The sequence below is a fragment of the Anolis carolinensis genome, chromosome 5 (assembly GCF_035594765.1).
Source record: "Anolis carolinensis isolate JA03-04 chromosome 5, rAnoCar3.1.pri, whole genome shotgun sequence".
NCBI lineage: Eukaryota > Metazoa > Chordata > Lepidosauria > Squamata > Dactyloidae > Anolis > Anolis carolinensis.
In genome coordinates this window covers 165243767-165262242 of record NC_085845.1, presented here as the reverse complement: position 1 = coordinate 165262242, position 18476 = coordinate 165243767, and the positions used below count along the sequence as shown (strand labels likewise).

The following is an 18476-nucleotide window of genomic DNA, read 5'->3' as shown; positions in this document are numbered from 1 at the left end:
TTCATATAGATATCTCTTATACTTTTTCCAGATTCCAATTAGGGCTGATCTTACAAAATGGTTTCCAAATTGTTTATCTACTTTTTCTTTTTCTTGCCATAGGTATCCATGCCAGCCCCAGCGCAAGTTAAATCCTTCTATTGTTAGTAGTTTAATTTTTTCTAATTTTACCCAATCTATTGTCCATTCTAGCGCACAGGCATCATGATATAATTGTAGACTTGGTACATCGAAGCCCCCTCTTTCTTTGGGTGTAATCATAGTGGAGAATTTGATTCTTGGCTTTTTGTTTTGCCAGATGAATTTATTAATTTCCCGGTTCCATTCGACAAATAGTTTTTTCCCTCTAATAATGGGGATATTACGGAACAAATATAGCAGTTTGGGCAGAATGTTCATTTTAATTATAGCTATTCTTCCCATGAGTGATATCTTTAAATGCTTCCAGCCCTCTATGTCTCTTTTTATCTCTTGCCATTTTGTCCTATAGTTTAGTTCTAAAAGTTGATTATTTCTATTTGTAATCCAAATGCCTAAATATTTAATTTTATTGACGATTTCTAATCCCGCGGTCGCTTTTAGTTCGTGTTGTTTCTTTTTTGTCATATTTTTTGTAAGTATTGTTGTCTTATTAGCATTTATTTTGAAACCCGCTAATACTCCAAATTCCTCAATCTTTCTTAGCCAGTCCTTGATAGTCTCGTTGGGATTCTCTAATATGCATATAACATCGTCGGCAAAGGCGCGTAGTTTTAGCTCTTGATTTCCAATTTTAATGCCCATTAAGTTTTTATCCTCTTTTATTGCTCTCATCAAAATTTCTAGCGTAAATATGAAAATTAGGGGGGAGAGCGGACAGCCTTGTCTTGTTCCTTTTTGTATTACAAAATTATCAGTGTACACATTATTGACTTTAATTTTTGCAAATTGATTAGAGTAAATTGCATTTATCCCGTTTTGAAAGAAAATTCCCATATCTAGCTCTGCAAATAAAGATTTGAAAAATTCCCAATTGACGTTATCAAAGGCTTTCTCCGCATCTAGTGATAAGAATCCCACTTCCTTTTGATGGTTTTGGTCATAATATTCTATAGCATCCAGAATAATTCTAATATTATCTTTAGTACTACGGTTGGGTAAGAAACCTGCTTGGTCTTCTGAGATCCAGTCTCTTAAAAAAATTGTAAATCTTTCAGCAAGGATTTTCGTATAAATTTTGTAATCGTTATTCAGTAATGATATGGGCCGATAATTCCTTACATTACTCGAGTCTGTTCCGTCTTTATGGATTAGAGTTATTTCTGCTTGTTTCCATGAGTCAGGGATTTTACCTTCCTTTAATGCTATATTCATGATTTTCTTTAAAAAATGGATTACTTCTATTTGTTCAATTTTATAGAACTCGGCTATAAAGCCGTCTGGGCCTGGTGATTTGCCTGATTTTAAGTCCTGGATGGCTTTTTTAATTTCTTCTTCGGTAATTTCTTTATTCAGGATTAGTCTTTGGGTATCGGATATTTTTTGTAGTTTTTGTCTGCATATGTAACTTGTTATCTCTTCTGGGTTAACTATTTCTTTCTTGTATAAATTCTTATAGTAATTCAGGAATTCTGCTTTAATTTCGTCGTCTGTAAACACCTCCTTTTCCATTGCACTGATTTTAATAATTTGTTGTTTGTTTTTCTTTTTCCTAATTATTCTGGCAAGCCATTTCCCCGGTTTATTTGCATTTTCAAATGAGTTTTGTCTCATCCATTTTAATTGATTGGCTAGGGTTTCTAATTGTATATTGGTCCTTTCTTTTTGTAATCGTTTTATTTTTACGAGTATGTTAGTTTCCTTAGGGTTTATTTTTAATCTTTGCTCGAGTTTCTCTAGTTCTTCTTGGAGTGATCGTAATTTTTGGGTTTTGATTTTGTTTTTCCTTGCTTTTTGTTGTATAAAGAAGCCTCTTGCCACCGCCTTATATGCGTCCCATAACGATGTCAATAAATAAGAAAGACCATAGAGTAAATTGGAGATTAGATAATAATTTGATTAAACAGAAGCAAGATATCGAAAACTTAAAGCAGTTAACTAAAGAATATTTCCAGTTAAATGATAATGAAAATGTCGCCCCACAAATTGTGTGGGACGCATATAAGAATTAGTATCTTAAATTCAGCAAAGTCAGCAGGCACATAGATGAATATGACAAATTTTACAAAAACTGGAATGGCTTGCCAGGAGCAAAGGCTTTTTATTGTGATAATGGTTTGAATACAAAACTTTGTCGGTCTGATCTATATAGGATCTATATAGGACGGCCTCTCTCCCTCTAACCAATAATTGGCTGGTTATCTAACCATTGCTGAGAGCCAGTGGTGCAGACTCCTAGTATGGAACTGATATTATGCCAGGAGAAAGATGGCACTCTACTTTTGCTCTGCAATGGGCTGGAAACAGAGCCAGTCCAACAATGAGGTGAATTAAGTGGTCATTTTGGGGGCAAAATATACGGGGGCACAGTCGAGACTGCTTTTTCTGTTGATTTGTTGTAAAACATGATGTTTTGGTGCTTAATTTGTAAAATCTTAATGTAATTTGATGTTTAATAGGCTCTGGCTGGAAACAGGCTCCCAGATGAGTCTAGGGGTCATGTCTTTTATTTAAATTATATCACTGCATCTACAGAAATAATAAATTAGTTAATGCATATCTATGTCTCTTTTTGTTTCTTTTTTTATGTTGTGTAATTATCTACCCTTTTGTAGAATTCTGAACATCACATTTTACAAAGTCTTTAAACTTTTCTGCCAGAGAGTGTTGGTGCCTCACCAAACAACACCTTTCAGCAATCCATAGCGTTAAACCATGGCAGTTAAAGTGGCATCAAACTGCATTAATTCTACAGGGTTGATGTATTCCAAATCTGGATCCATCTCTAGTAATAGAATGTGTCCAAGCATAGTATGTTAGGATCTACTGTGGGTTTAGAGATGTTTGGCTTTGCATTAGTTCATCTATTATTTTTAGTTGAAGCAAATATTGCAATAAAGTTGTTCCTCAAAAGGAAAGAACCCTTAATAGTACTCTTTCTTTAAACATCTCAACATTTAAAGAAAGGAAAGGCATGCAGTATCATTTAATAATATGTAGTATTATATAGCAACAACAACAACAACAACAATTTGTCCTAAAGAATACACCTGGTGTTTCATTTAGAATTCTAAGCAATCTTTTGTTGAGACATTAAATAGGCTTAGACCTATTCTTAGCTTTAATGATATATAGTGTTTTGTTCCATCTCTTCAGACAAGAAAGTCAAAAGTAACAGCCACAGAAATAGTGGAGACCTGTGACGTGCAACCAGGTGAGTTTACATATTCAACATATATCTGCAGAAATGATATTACTCACCTTTTCTCTGGAGGCTGTATGTGAGAGTGCCAAACCAAGAATTTAAGAAGACATATTTTTTCAGAGCATTTTATTAACATCTGGAAATTTCCCAGAAACCAATGAAAACATGGTTGCACACATTCAGAATGTATATAATTAGGTCACTTCTTGGCTTCGATAGCATATGCTCAACTAATTTTCTTCTGTTGTGCAGAATCTTCAGGAAAAAGAGCAGCAGAAATGAGAGGCAATGTTTTACCTGTGGAGGCAATCATGGCAGGCCCGGCCCTAGGTAATTTCGCCTAGTAGGCGAACCTAGGGCTGAGCCCCCCCCCAAATTGAACCCCCCCTACACACATACCGGCGATGGCGGTGGCAGCTGCGGCAGCTGTGAAGGCCTAGCTGTTCTTTTGAGGCCTGGCGAGATTTTGCGAGTTCTCGTGGTGTGTCCGCGCGAGCGATCAAAGCCCCGAGCCAATGGCGGTGGTGCCGCGGCACCTCTAAAAACACCAGCAGCGCTATAATTACTTGGGGGCGCTGTCAAGGCCTCGACATGTGGCCCAAGCGGTGGCTTCAGCTGCTTCAACGTTGGACCGGGCCTGAATCATGGTTTAGTTGCTGCAAACTATATCTCTTTACCATCTGCAGAGCTCTGATCCCTTCAGTCATTTTTATAGTACCCAAATGCAGAAAAATTCATGATACGGGAAGTAGAAAGAGGAGATTTTTAGCACATATTCAGGTCATTTCTTAAATGACTTCTGTGTTGATTTCTTGATTTGAATAATTCATTGCACCCCACCTAGTGACCCCTAAGGCAGACGAAGCAATATGCAGCAATTGTGTCATTGCGTTGCTAGAACCCAGATAAAAAAATTTAACCTACAAAGGACTTCTGAGAATGTGATAACCCCATGCATGATTTGCCTAGGCTTGTGCAATAATCACCCAGTTTGGTTCAGACCTTCCGAAAAATGGGCTGCTTCAGCTCAGACTGATATATGACCTCATCACATGGACCCCCCCCCCCCCGGTGCCGTTTTGCCAGCCTCCAAGAATATAGAAGTGGTACACAACACAGAAGCCTTCCCATGTTAGGAGGGAAACATCCTCTTCCGTTGGAGGCAGGACTTCAACAGGAAGTCCGGTGATGTTGTGTAATGGGCAGCATACCCATCGGTCACTGGGCTGTCCCTTTAGCATCCTAGGATGCTAAAACGATAAGTTTGATGAGGTCCTTGGAGCCAGTCATAATATATTCCTTAAATCACACAACTGATTTGGTAAAATGTGCCCCATGATTTAAGAGTAGTGTTTCCATCCCCTTCTGATCATATTTATGATGATCATGTGTTTTTTTAATGTTGTAACCTGCCTCAAGTCATGAAAAAAATTATAAGAATGTATTATTATTATTATTATTATTATTATTATTATTATTATTATCAAAAACAAAGCCTAAAAGATACCATCCTGCCTGCTCATTTCTGAATCCCAGGGCCCACATGAAATGTGGTCCAGTGTCCCAACTTCCATTCTTGTAGCTTCAAAAGGAAACCTATTTAAACCATGAGATGCATCAAAATCTATCCATGACCACTGTCAAATTTTATCTTTCTACAAATTGAGTAATATTGCCAGTTCATTCTTACCTCTGTATTAAATCTGAGAAGAATCTTCCCATAGGTTTTCTTTAGATTTATCTCCCCCTGCCACCACGCCAATGTTTCACTCCTTTTGCAGAAGTCATTGCCGCAGTCAAAGTTGGGTACATTTTTGATGTGTATTTCCTTCAAGGATATTCTCTAAATATTGAGTTTTTAGTTTTGAAAGACTGAATTGGAACCCTTTACACAATTATCATTCTGTGGAATTCTAGTTTAGGATGGGTTATTTATCAGAAACTAGATTAGAACTTTAGCAGGTATAAAATTATATACTTAGACCAGGGATAGAAATTGTGTGTCCATTTTTAAAATATATATACACTTTAATTCAATACTTATTTACTTGAAAGAAAGCCCAATTGAATGTAATGGAACTTCACTTTTGAAAATTCAGGTGTGTGATATTGCATTGCAAGTGTGTTTTTTCACTTAGTTATTCATGTTGATCAGTGAAGAACCAAGAATTAAATGAAAACTAGGGACGTTATTCCATCTTAACTTTCCCCCAATTTCTTACCTTCTTTGTATGTTGGCAAAACAGAGTCCCATGGAGGCCATCCCATGATGCATAGCCACAATAGCTTACTGCCATTGGATAAGCACTGTTTTAATTGAGTTTTAAGTTGTTGTTAATATATCTATTCACCTGTTATTTTTAAATTTTATCTTATGTTCTGTTTTTGGCACTTTGTGCCATGTGTAAGCCACCCCGTGGAGATGGTGGTGGGATACAAGAATAAAATAAATACATAAATAATAATAATAATAATAATAATAATAATAATAATAATAATAATGTTCTTGTTGTTGTTGTTGTTTCTTACTTTTTACACACCTGTCCTGGTCTTTCCTCTATTTGAGAAAACACTTGGGATGGTATTGCCCATTTTGATCCAAGAAAAGTTTGTAAGAGGGAATAAGACGGCATTGGGGCCAGAGAGACCCAACTTTTGACCAGCTACCTGTCAGACACACTGTAATGTAACAAATTATTTCTTAAATGTGAGCATTGCTTTGCTTCCCTTGCATCACCAAAGTAGCTAGAACTCTTCACACCATTTTGAAAATGTGCCTTTATGTTTAACAGTTCAGAGGCAACAAACAACCTTTGAAAATGTGAATGATCAGCAACCTTTCCCATTTTTTGGATAGAAACAGGACGGTACAAGAAGTATGGAGGAGTGGAACTTGAAAAATGTGCTGTACCTTTAGTCTGTGAAATCTGTTTGCAATCTCAAGGTTTTTTATAATTGATCTTCTAGATATTGTTAATATCTCACAAATCATGTAACTTGTCAATAAAAACAAAAAATGGACTGAATACCAGGCAGGATTCTAAATTTGTATTTATTATCATGCTTACAGAATTTCAAAAACATTTACAAAGAGTTTACTTTGTCTACTGTTCTTTTCACAGGGTTAGTGCAATTTCTTTAATTCTCCAAGATGTCAGGTAGCCTACTGCTAAGGCTATCATAAAATAAGCTCCCTCTTTACTTGAGAAACAATGCTACTCCCAGATTTGATATGTAATGATACACAAGTTCACTGATTACAGTTTATCCTGATAATTTACTCTGTTCACATGCATGACCTTTTAGATCATACTCATAGTTTAATTCCAAAATCTGTGCCTCTTTTATTAATGTCTTCAAAATATCCTTTCCAAAAATATATATGAATGTCTTCGACTCAAGGGACGGAGGTCACTGCAATGGGAGGGGTGGGAGGAGGAATAGATAATGGGGAACAATTGCTGTAGGCACTGATCAAGTCAGGGAAAATCTCCACAATGTGTAACATGTACACACACAACACTAAAAAGTGTTTTGGTTTTTTTTTTTTGTACAATGGTTTTCATCATTCTCCAGCTATCATTTCTACTGTTCATAACAACTGAGGGATCCCATTAGCTATAGTTCTCCAAGTTCTGTTTGCACTACATCCAGTTCCATTCTCTGTAGTGAATAGATGGGCTGTGAAGAAAATATACAGAACAAGAACATCACACACACATTTCCATCTCTGCTTCTACACTTCCATCTGTACACTGTCAATTGAGTATATAGGTAGCTAGCGGATTCATCTGAGTAGTCTGAATGATAAAAAGAGATGTGAGCTAGCTTAGTAGCTTATTTAACTGATAATGTTACACAGGTGATTTCTGGCTGCACAAATTCAAAGAACAATTTAGATGGTGTACTAGTTACAAGGGAGCATTATGTTCTGGTTTTAATGGACATAAACAACCTCATGGCTGAAAGGCAAAATAGTTGAGTAGTTAAGATTTTTGACTGCATTCTTGACCACATATGCTGCATCTCTCTTCTTGGACACAATGGGAGATCATTTGTCTGTAAATGCATTCACAATTCATTTGAATGGAGCAGCTCTCATCATGTTTTGTTGTCAGTCAATAAGCCTATTTTTTTAAAGAACAGATTGAGAATCTCTGCATGAGAAAGAGAGAAAAAAGGTTTTCTAATATAATTCTTATGCACAATCTTTCATCCCTATATGCACAATGATCAAAGACTGGTGCTGAAGTCCAAAACACCTGGAGGAGCACAGTTTGAGAAATGTTGCCATAGGCCAAGATAGCATGACAAGCCCAAGGTTATCCAGTGGGTTTCTATGAATGAGCAGAGATTCAAACCCTGGAATTCCAGAGTCCTAGTCCAACACTCAAACCACTCTACTGTGCCAGCTCTGTTTATAAAATGCATGCGAAGACAGAAATAACTTTGGATTTAAAAATATGAAAGCAGAGAAGTGAAAAGGCCAGAATTTGCCATCCCTAGTGGATGAATTAATGTAAAACATAACTATTGCTTTCCTTTCATCACTGTTTGACAGGAATATTAACAACTGATTACAGAGCTTCAGCCTCCAGTAGTAACTTCCAGTGCCTTCTTATGGGACAGAACCTTTTATGGATTCACACCTGTGCTGCAGCTCGATAAGACAAGTGGTCATATTCCTAAAGGGATGCCATGGTTGGTGCACATTTTCATGCTGTGCTTATTTGAAGGACTAAGATCAGAAAATATGATAATATGCAATTATATTCATGCAGTCTATTTAATTTTGTTTGATAATTAAGGCACGAAGTATAACCATGGAAAAACTCTAAACTGAATTGGGATTGTAGCACTATTCCCCTTATGAACCATTTTTCCAATGAAAATTATTTTCCTAAAGTTGCTATTTGCCAAACAAAAGATATGATTACTTTTGCCAATGAAACCTTCTGCTCAAATGGCATCTGAATAAAAAAAAATGCAAAGAAAGAGTTATTACTGTGTCTCCTGCCTCATCCCTGTACTACAGAATTTATCAGACTAGTTCCCTCCATATCTCTCTTTTGGGAAGCTGATCCATTTTTTTTTAAACCCTGCACTATTTGAACTCTTAAAATTGTTGGAAAATTGTATTTCTCTCCTGGGGAATATTCAGCAAATGGACTTCCCAATTTTGTAGCCCATGAATATGATGGGAAATTTCCTGATACTGATGGCACTTGAATATTTGGTCTTAAACTCAAAGGTTAGTCCTAGTGAGAGTAGACCCATTGAATCAACTGACCATATAAATGTTGACTTACCAAGTTCTAAATTGACCCAGTATATCTACTTAAGTTTAGATTACATTGGATCTAGACCTCAATATTGTAGATGTCGACAATAGACTTCATCCCTACTGCTCCCTGACAATCGTAGTTCATGACTGTCTTTCATCTACCTGAACCAACTGAAAATAAGGTTTCATCCAGTATTAACTAATCTAACAATTCTTAAGAAATAATTTTAATTTCCAAACCAAAAACTACTGCAGATTTCCACCTTAATTCACAGAATATTTATCATAATATCCCGCTTCACCACCCAGAGGTAGGATGGATAATTTTGGAAGGCCGTGTTGACTCAGTCCTGCTATTCTTTTAATGTAAAAACACAATTATGCAAATAATGCCTAATTTAACTTGAATCTAAATTCTGTTGAGCTATGCAATAACAAACACTTACTTATCTCTATGGTGCTACATCAGCAGAACCGTCTATTATGGAAAGGGAGGTGGAGATAAAAGAGAAGATCAAATTGTAACATTTGAAAATAAGAGAAAACAGAAATAAAACCTAATTTTATTAAATGTAACTTGAAAAATGAGAGACTGTGAGAGAAAAAAAGAAAGATCAAAAGTAGATGCAAAACGATTTTAAACTAGGGATGGAAAATATCTTCATCAGATTGGTAAACTTGACAAAATCGCAGTTTTGCTCTCCCTGAGACTTACTACAAATATAAATGTACCTTTCTTTGAGAATTTGCACATTTGAGAAGATTAAAGTGAATTTTGGAGGAATGAAGTGTTTACAAAACAATGCATAATTTATAAATTTAAATGGCTAGAATATGGACTATAGAAAAATGTACATAAAATTTAGTCAAATGATAAACATTTGTATAGTAAGTAAAACAGTCAAGTAAGTGTACACATTTGGGAAAATGTATTAAAATGTGCATGAACTGCCATGCAAACCATGTCATCCAATCTGAAAAAAGATAAGGAAATTAAGGTAGGATTCGGAGTAAGGCAACAAAACCAAAACAAAGGATTTTTTCACATCCCTATTCTAGACTTCTAACAGGACAGATTAATATTTTCAGAAATATACTATCATCAGAATAACTACAAAGAACAAGAACTGCAAATCTAGCAGACAATATTAAGGCATTATATTATGAACACAGTCAGATGCAGGTTTGAGTCAAACATTATCCTGGCAGTGTAAAAACATGGCTAGGTCCCATGCCATGCCAATAGTGATATCAAAGAAAGACCATGTAGACTAGCACAGTGGTGTGGCTGTTCATTTCCTTTCCAATGTCACTGTTTCCTTGCCCAGGATTATTAACCCCCAGAATTCAGGTCATCTCTGGGAAAAGAGAACATGCACTTTCAATAAAAAACATTCCAGTGCAGAACTACTGGAACTGTTGCTTCGTTTCTACTGCAGTAACTGGATCACTTCCAAAGTATGGGAGTAAAGAAACCTGGACCATTCATAAATGTCATAGATTTTGCTGCTGTTTGTTAACAAAAGTCAGTGTTTCATGCACAGTGTTATCTTTAATAACAAAACAATAAAAATGTATTAAAATATATGACTTAGATGCTGTCTTAAAAGATGAAGTAGTTGGTTAGAAGCTACTTCCCTTATCCTTCAAAATCTGAGGTGAGGCAATGAATAACCAGTGCAAGCATGGAAGTCAACAAAACAAGACACTACATCATTTTCCAATAATCGTTAGCAGCTCAACCACTATAATGATTCTATTCTGATGGCTCATCTTAGTTGATGATTTTTCACAATGTATTTCATGGCTTCCATCCCTACATGAGACTTTATTACTATCACATAGGAATAAAAAGCCATAAAACACTAGAGTGAATTTATCTTGATCAGATGCAATACTGATTTTCTTCACATGATTTCACAACCATTTCCAAACTAACTGAGAATTTCATGCTACATTACTCAACATTTTAAAGCTACATTTCGATGATTAAAAACACACCACAATAGTTACATCACAAATTAGCAGCAATTTAGGCTTCAGAGAGGTTGCTAGCTAGACAGATTGGGGACAGGCACAACACACAACCATGGAATTCACCAAATAGACAGGACGCCACAGAAAATATCACTGAAACAGACATCTTTGGACACATACGAAAGACAAGAGAACTAAGACAATTGCCTTGGAAACTTCTAAAACTCTGTTCAAACTTTCCCATGGAAGCTCCTGAGAAGGGGCCACTAGAAACATGGATTTGCTGGGGAGGGGAATCAGACAAGTTAAGACAACAGCATTGTCAACAGACTATAGCATCTGAGAGTATTACAGAGATGCTTCTATGAGAATGAAAGCACAATGCTGCAAAAGTCAAAGGTCAGAAACATTCTACAGGGAAAATCTCACTCTGCATCTGAAAGGATCTCAATCTATGATAACTCCCATATCTCCTCTACAATCATATTAGACAATAAAGAAAGTATACAGTAATTTTCACAATCACACTAGGACTCCATAGGTCCTGAAATGAATACCCTAATTTATATCTGAAATTAGTATTCTTGATGCTACTAATTGGCCAGGCTGGAATACATGTCTCAGGTCATGGAGACAGTCAATAAAATAACTTAAATTCAAAGCTTTCAGGAGCAATATCCAAAGTACAACAAGGCTAAAAATCAGTACTTTCACTAAGATAGCTAATGTGAACCTTAGCAAAATAACCCTGGTGTTAGTATTGATTTTAATTTGCAGTTAACGTTTATTGCCAAATGTCTATTCCATTGTATTTTTCTGTTACTATTCTCTGACTGCCTATCAGATCCTGATTCTCATCTTGCACAATATGGTTAGGATAAGTGAGAGCAGAAAACTGATAAATGAAAGGAAGAACACAAATAAATTAAATGATCATGCATAAAACATGCAAATGATTTACAGACTGCATACGAAACTCTTATTTATATATTCATTAATCTCAAATTACACTTTTACAGGGCAAATAAACACTTAACTGGGTCCAGATTAATGCACTCCCAAACCTTCTAGTGTATATTTGGGTAAAGATACGTTTTCAGTGATATGTATAAAATGTATACAGCTGTTCAACTCTCTCTTTAAAAGCTCTCATTTATCAGGAGCAATGATGATAAATATACAGCTTAACTGGGATACAAATTTTGCCTGATCTCAGTTACTTGATCTAAATGCACCTGCAATCCTAACTAGAGTAGACAAATAATGAGTTACTTATTCAGCAGTTGATTCAATGGGTCTACAGTAGTTGGACTACTCACTGGATTTAGGTAGGTCTTTACTTTATATAGACAATAAAACATATTCCTTTCTGTACCTTTTTTGAAATGAATATCAAGGAAATAACCTCAGAAGAAAAGGAGCTATCATACAATGACCAATGCATATTGAATATATGCAGCCTTAAGTGGTCTTTTTCTTCCATGGTACTGTCCTGATTCCGCAAAGAAGGCCAGGCTGCAGAAATATATTCATTTTAGGTGGACCAGTCTATATAACTAATTTATGAGTTACAGCATCCATTTGTATGGCTCAGAATGGAATGAACATGCCATGTCACATGTCATTTTATCCAATTAGTTCAAGCACCCCCAAGAAGTTCACTAATTGTGACACATGGCTAGCTTTGTGAAACTACAGCTAGTTAAACTGCTGATTTAAAATAGTTGTCTTCCATTTGAACCACTAAAATTTAAGGATGTCTACATTCACTTATTTCAACAGGAGAGACTAAGTAAAATATTTCTATAGGGATCAGCGGGGTGTAAAGTGCCCATTTGGCCCACTTGTATCCAATGTTCCTAATTCAGCTTGGATTTGAGAGAGTAGTGGGTCAGCCTTCTTTCCCCTGAAAAAATCAAACGCTGCACTGACATAGAGACATTTCACTGCTGAGATATGTGGGAACCTTAACATCATGAAATCTGGTTTCATTCCAACAAGAGAGGAAGGGGTGGGGAGTAGATTATTTTCCTATTGTGTTTTTGCTTAGCCAAATAAAATCCATGCCCTAAAAACTGGCTTTTGGCCAGCTTGATCCTTTCATTCTTGGGCTCTTCTTGAGAATTATAGCCTTGGTTTCTGGGTTTCCTTCAGTGTCTTTGCTCTGCATGGTTATCTTTATTTGTGGAAAAAAGAAATTGTTTGTCTCAGCTGCACTCCCTTGTTGGCTGACAGCCTGAATTGAAAAGGAAAAGCAAAGAGCTAGGACCATTCAGCAGGGAGAAAACACTGAATCCAATTTTATATTATTCTTTTTCCTTTTTTAACAATGAGGCTGCAGAACTGACAAAAAGAAAAAAGAATAGCATTGAGAGGAGGATGTGTTACAATTCCAGAAGACCTGTTTTATTGTGTGTTTGTTTATGTGGCAGAACAAAGGGAAATGGGGATCCCTCCCTTCCTGAAATTCTCAGATTTAATTCACACAGAAACTATAATTTTTCTGAATGGCCCAAACAGTAGTGCTTAATGCATTGCCATGTATGTAATTTTCATTTCCTTAGCATACATGTATTGTAAATTAAAATTTAGTCACAGAAACCAAGTTAAATAAAGCTATATATTTAACTTGTATTAGGAAGCATTGCAATCCCAATGTGTCTTAAAAAAACCTCCCTTGGAAAAATGTAAGCTATGAAAGATAAAAATTACCACAGAGAAGCAAGGACGCATACAAAGACACACATAGAGATGCTTTCAGACACACACATTTATTAAGTCTTCCACCCTGAGAGCCTTTCAGTGACCGGACAGATTTGCATATATGAAATTGATTATCATAAAATAACAGCAGTAAAGAAGATATCTGATCTGTCAACACATTGACAAATGTCCTGATTGCCATTTAGCCTGGAAATATGTTTGTTCCTAGGTATTCTTAAATTCATGATTCCAAATATGGTAAAACAATCACATGTTTATAAAATCCTAAGACAGTCACCTGGTGAAGCTATTTCTTAATTTCCTTAGCATTTGTTGGAACTAAGTACAGTCAGCATGCTATTTTATTTTAATTTTCTGGTGACTCCATGTGGGAAATTTCTCTCTCATGATTAAAAGAGGACCTGACCATTCCTTTAAAGCCTCCTCTTTCGTGTCGCTGGCCACAGACCAGATCTTTTGTCTCAGGGATGTATTGCTGAAAGCTCATTGTTGCACAGAAAGGGGAAAACCTGAAAGTGATAAAGTGAACTTTATAGATATCTATATAAACATATTTTAGACCAATACGTAACAGCTGACAGATGAAATGGACTGTTTACCTCGGGAAGAATGGTCTTTTCTTCTCCAAATCATCACTCAGACCTGAATGTCATCCAAAAGCGATTCAACTTATCCAGCATCTGGAGCTAGGAGATAACCCTGGTGGCACTGGCCTCCTTTACGGACTCCTTCATTATTAGCCTCCTGGTGGGTGAGATAGAATACAGTGAATGTAATAACCATACTTCACACAACAGGCTCTTTCACGCTTTTAAATTGAAAATCCCCTTATTACAAAACAAGGGGTGTTCTTTTTCTTTCACCTTTAAGTAGGACTGCCACATTCATTGGTTTTTACAAAAAACGCAGCTGCTCTTTAAGCTACAGATAAATAGAATCTGCTAGGCAGTAATTCTCCTCAGACTGAATTGCATTATTTTCTAAGATGGTGAAGCAATCTCTCTCTCTCTCTCTCTCCACACACACACACAAAGACAGAAATGAATAGATTTCTCTTCCGATTATGGTTCGGTTCTGTTTTGTGGTATTAATTTGCAATGCCACATGTATCTCCTACGAGCGTTTTTTGGCTTTATTTTGGTTTTCTGGATCAAAAGTTTGAATAGCAACATTTTTTTCCAATTCTATGGAAATATAATTGATTATGAAGATTGGTTTGGCTAAAATTTAGCAACGGCATTAAAAACTGTGCTGTAGTTACAAAACTAAATAATGAATATCCTAAGTACACATAGATTTCTGGTAACAGTCTCTGGCTAATACAAGTAGATCTAAACCCTATTGGTAGTTAGAACTAGAACAGAACCATTGAAAGAATTGGATATCCCTATGTGTTGACTGATGATTCAATAGTTGATTCAATGGGATCAATCATAGTTGGTTATATTAGTACCATATTAAAATATTGCTCTAATTGTTATGATTACCCTTAATGTTTTTTTAAATTTGATAATTGCCTCTTACCTATACATCTGTCTCTATATCTGTGTAAATATTATTTTATGTTAAAATGCAGATAACATTGAAAAAAATGAGAATGGTCATTAGCAATTTATTATCTTTTGTACATCTAAAAATACTCCACTTTGAAAAGATTTTTTTGTTTCCCACTAACACATACAATTGTCTGCAGTCCCAAATTATAATAAAGTACAAGCAGGTTTAGCATTTTATTATGCAAATCTACATACAAATATATGCACTTGCTATAAAAATGATACTTCGTTCGGTCTGTATATTCCTATCAATGGATCACAGACTTTTTGTATACATGTGTTGTATCATTACAGGCACAGTTGAAAATAATTAGCTACAGAATGAATGGATACTATAATTTCAACTTCAACACTCCTCATAAAGAAAAACTGTGATAGTAGTGGACAGAGGGTTAAAAGAAAGCACTCATTATTTAAATGTAACCCTAAATTACAAAAATGTGGAACAAAAAATACTCTTAATACTGTGTCAGAGCTCTGAAATAGTTTCTGCTTTCCAAATCAAACACTGATTATTATTTTTTTGAGCAATATGCGAACTACTGTAATGTGTGATAAGAAGAACCCAATCCACCTAAAATCGAAAATTTACAGGACGGTGGTGAGACCAGTTGCGCTATATGCCACTGAGTGCTGGCCAACCACTAAGGCTGCTGAGCAAACTCTGCACACTATGGAAATGCAGATGCTCAGGTGGTCAATGGGCGCTACAGTAAAAGACAGGATTCCAAATGATACAGTGCGCTCCATCTTCAGAGTTGCTTCGCTCGCCAAGAAGATGAAGGAGTCCCATCTGAGATGGTTTGGATGTGTGAAATAAAGTGACAAGGGTTCAGTGGCTAAAACTGTGCTGAATATGGAAGTTGCAGGTGCCAGGCCACGCGGCATATTTAAAACACACTGGCTCAACCATTTGAAATGTGACATGGCTGAAGACTCCCAATGAGAGATGCGACTGGTAGGAACAAAGAACAAGAAGCAAGCAACAGAACCTGCAAATTCATGGAACAAAAGCTGGGAAGAAGAAGAAGCCCGTAGTCGTAGGTGGTTTAGGGGTTCAAATCACCCCCCAAAGTTTTCAGGTTACAAAAAAAACCTGGTTTACTCATGAATTTTAACTGGTTGACCAAATTTCCATACAACATCTATAAGAAACAAAAAATAGAATTTCTCCAGAACTGCAAGTACTGTCTCAACCAAATTTTGATAATTTATTCACACTAATTGCCTAGCTTTCTGCCCATTTATATTGCAATAGTAGCATAGTGGAAGTGACCAAGTGGAAGCTGACATAGTGGAAGCGACCAAGGTGGTCCCCCTGCAGGAGGCAGGCAAAGCCTAAGGTTTTGTGGCCGACAAGAACTGACTTTAATAGGGAGCATTGATTCAGGATGTATTACCTGTGAAGAACCTTTGCACAATGATGGAAATTCCAGTGCCTTGTTGAGATCTCATGCCAGATCAGGAGATACTGACCTGAAAAGTAATATTGAAACTGCAGCTATGAATTCTCAGTATACTAGTACTCAAATTCAGAATGAACCAATAGACATTTGTGATAACAATATAGTCCAGAAATTGTTGAAAGATGCAATGCATCACAGATTTTGTGTGTTTTGGCAGATGAAACTTTGGATGTTAGTACTTCAGAACAGTCATCACTCTCTTGATGTTGAAGCTGCAGAACTAAGAGAAGACTTTATAGGCTATCGGAAGATAAGTGATATGACAGGTGGAGGACTTGCAGGCATTATTTTGAAAACACTGGAAAAAATGGGCTGAACTTGTAATATTTGTGTGGACAGGATTGTGATGGAGCTGCTAATATGAGTGGTATTATTAGCAGTGCACAGGCAATTATATTGTAGAAGTATCCAGTGACTGTTTACATCAACTGCAGTGCTCACTCACTAAATCTAGCCTTAGTAAAGACTTGCAACATTCCACCTGTCAGAAATTGCCAAGGAACAACATAATCTGTGTGCAATTTATTTAGAGCATCATTCACCAGGCTGGAGCTGTTGAGGAAAAAATATAAAAAACCTTCCCTGAATTAAGAGTAAACAACCTGTTGCTGCTTTGTGAAACCCGTTGGGTTGAGCAACATGATGTAGTTTTACATTTTGTTGAACTGTTGAGTGTTGATGGTGAGAACACTTGAAGAACTGAAAGAGAGTGAGAGTTTTCTATACAACAGTGGGACTTCTTCCCAAGCTGGACAATACACCTTCTTTCAGATGTTCTGAATGCTGAATTTGTAGTAACTATACACATCTTAAGAAAGCTACTGTTATCATCCCTTCAGCTTGGCAAAACATTACAAACAATAGATATGGAAATTTTGTGTAGTCTGCAACATGTTGACAGTCCCTTAGAAAAAGCTGGGAAGATGCACATAGAATCTGTGAAAGATTTTTAGGAGCTCTTTGATATAGCAAGATCAGTGGTGGAGTCGATGGTTGGAGAAGTCATGATGCCTTGCATCTATTCTAGGCAAACTTGTAAAATCAACATCCAGGCAACTTCAACAATACCAATGGAATATTATAGGTTAAATGTGTACATCCCATTTCTGGACTTTTTCTGCAGTTAGCTTTAAGAAAGATTTACAAGGCACAGGGAAGTAGTTCAGAAACTGCAAGTGTTCCTCCCTATTAATTGTAGCCATTTAAAATCTAATTTGATCAAGTACAAATAACTTTACAGTGAATGCCTTCAAGATACTGACACAGGTGTAGAAAATGGAAAAAGGTTACACCTGCAGAAGAACTATCAAAGGCAAGATATGCACTGGAACCATATCTTCCTTGCGATACTTTTTTTTTCTGAATGTGAAGAAATCTCTTCAGATTTCTGCAACATTGCCAGTGTCAACAGCTAAAAATGAAAGGTTGTTTTCAACTCTTAAACTTTTGAAAACATACATAAGATGCACAATGGGGAAAGAAAGACTGACTGGACTTGCTCCACCAAAGTTTATTGATGGAGCCTGATTTCCGTCAAAGTGTATTGACATAGTTTTCAAGTGTTTTCTACAGGTGTTGTGGTATTATTTGTAACTACTAAATTACCAATTAAGAATAATTTTCAGATTTTTTAGGCTTGAAACTTTGTAGCTAAAATTGAAATTTGATTTAATTAAGTGTATTTGAAAATACAGACAAGTCATAGAATTTTAATGATTTGGTGTTATGATCCAATAAAAAAGTTTCAACCCCTCCCAAAAAATTTTCTGATCAATATGAATATGAGGAAGCCAGTTCTGTGTAGTGGTGTTCAGAAAGGAACTTCAGAAAACACTTGACCAAAATGTATTTTCTGGTAGTACTAGCAGTATTGGTACAACATTGCTACAGAAATACTGCAGTGATTTGTGATTTTTCTGGGTCAACAGTAGCTCTTGGAATTTCTCTTATTTATTAGTGCAAAAATATCCTTAATAGGCATAGTCTAAGATGTATCATAGATTATGACTGTACAGTATTATGTTTGATTGGCCTCTCCAAATAATCTATATTATATGGGATGTGTGGTAGAAAACTTTCTGTCCAACAAGGCATGCAACCACATTACTGCAGTCTTCCTTCTGATA

The 18476-nt window shown here is 36.1% G+C and overlaps 1 long non-coding RNA gene and 1 other non-coding gene across 5 annotated transcripts in view; both read right to left on the bottom strand.

Moving 5' to 3' along the window:
- Positions 1-6376: 6376 nt before the first annotated feature.
- LOC103278869 (uncharacterized) overlaps positions 6377-18476 on the bottom strand; it is a 115945-nt gene continuing 103845 nt past the window's right edge. For 2 of the 4 annotated variants that reach the window (XR_010006803.1, XR_010006802.1), the window contains 4 exons: positions 16285-16360; positions 13928-14072; positions 13606-13837; positions 6377-9105 (listed from right to left, as the gene is read on the bottom strand). This is a non-coding gene — a long non-coding RNA (uncharacterized LOC103278869). The remainder of the gene's footprint in view (positions 9106-13605; positions 13838-13927; positions 14073-16284; positions 16361-18476) is intronic. The other 2 variants (XR_010006800.1, XR_010006801.1) reach the window with 2 other exon arrangements.
- Positions 10413-10506, bottom strand: mir135-2 (microRNA mir-135-2). The gene has a single exon (NR_129852.1). It is a non-coding gene; the product is annotated as a microRNA mir-135-2 (primary transcript).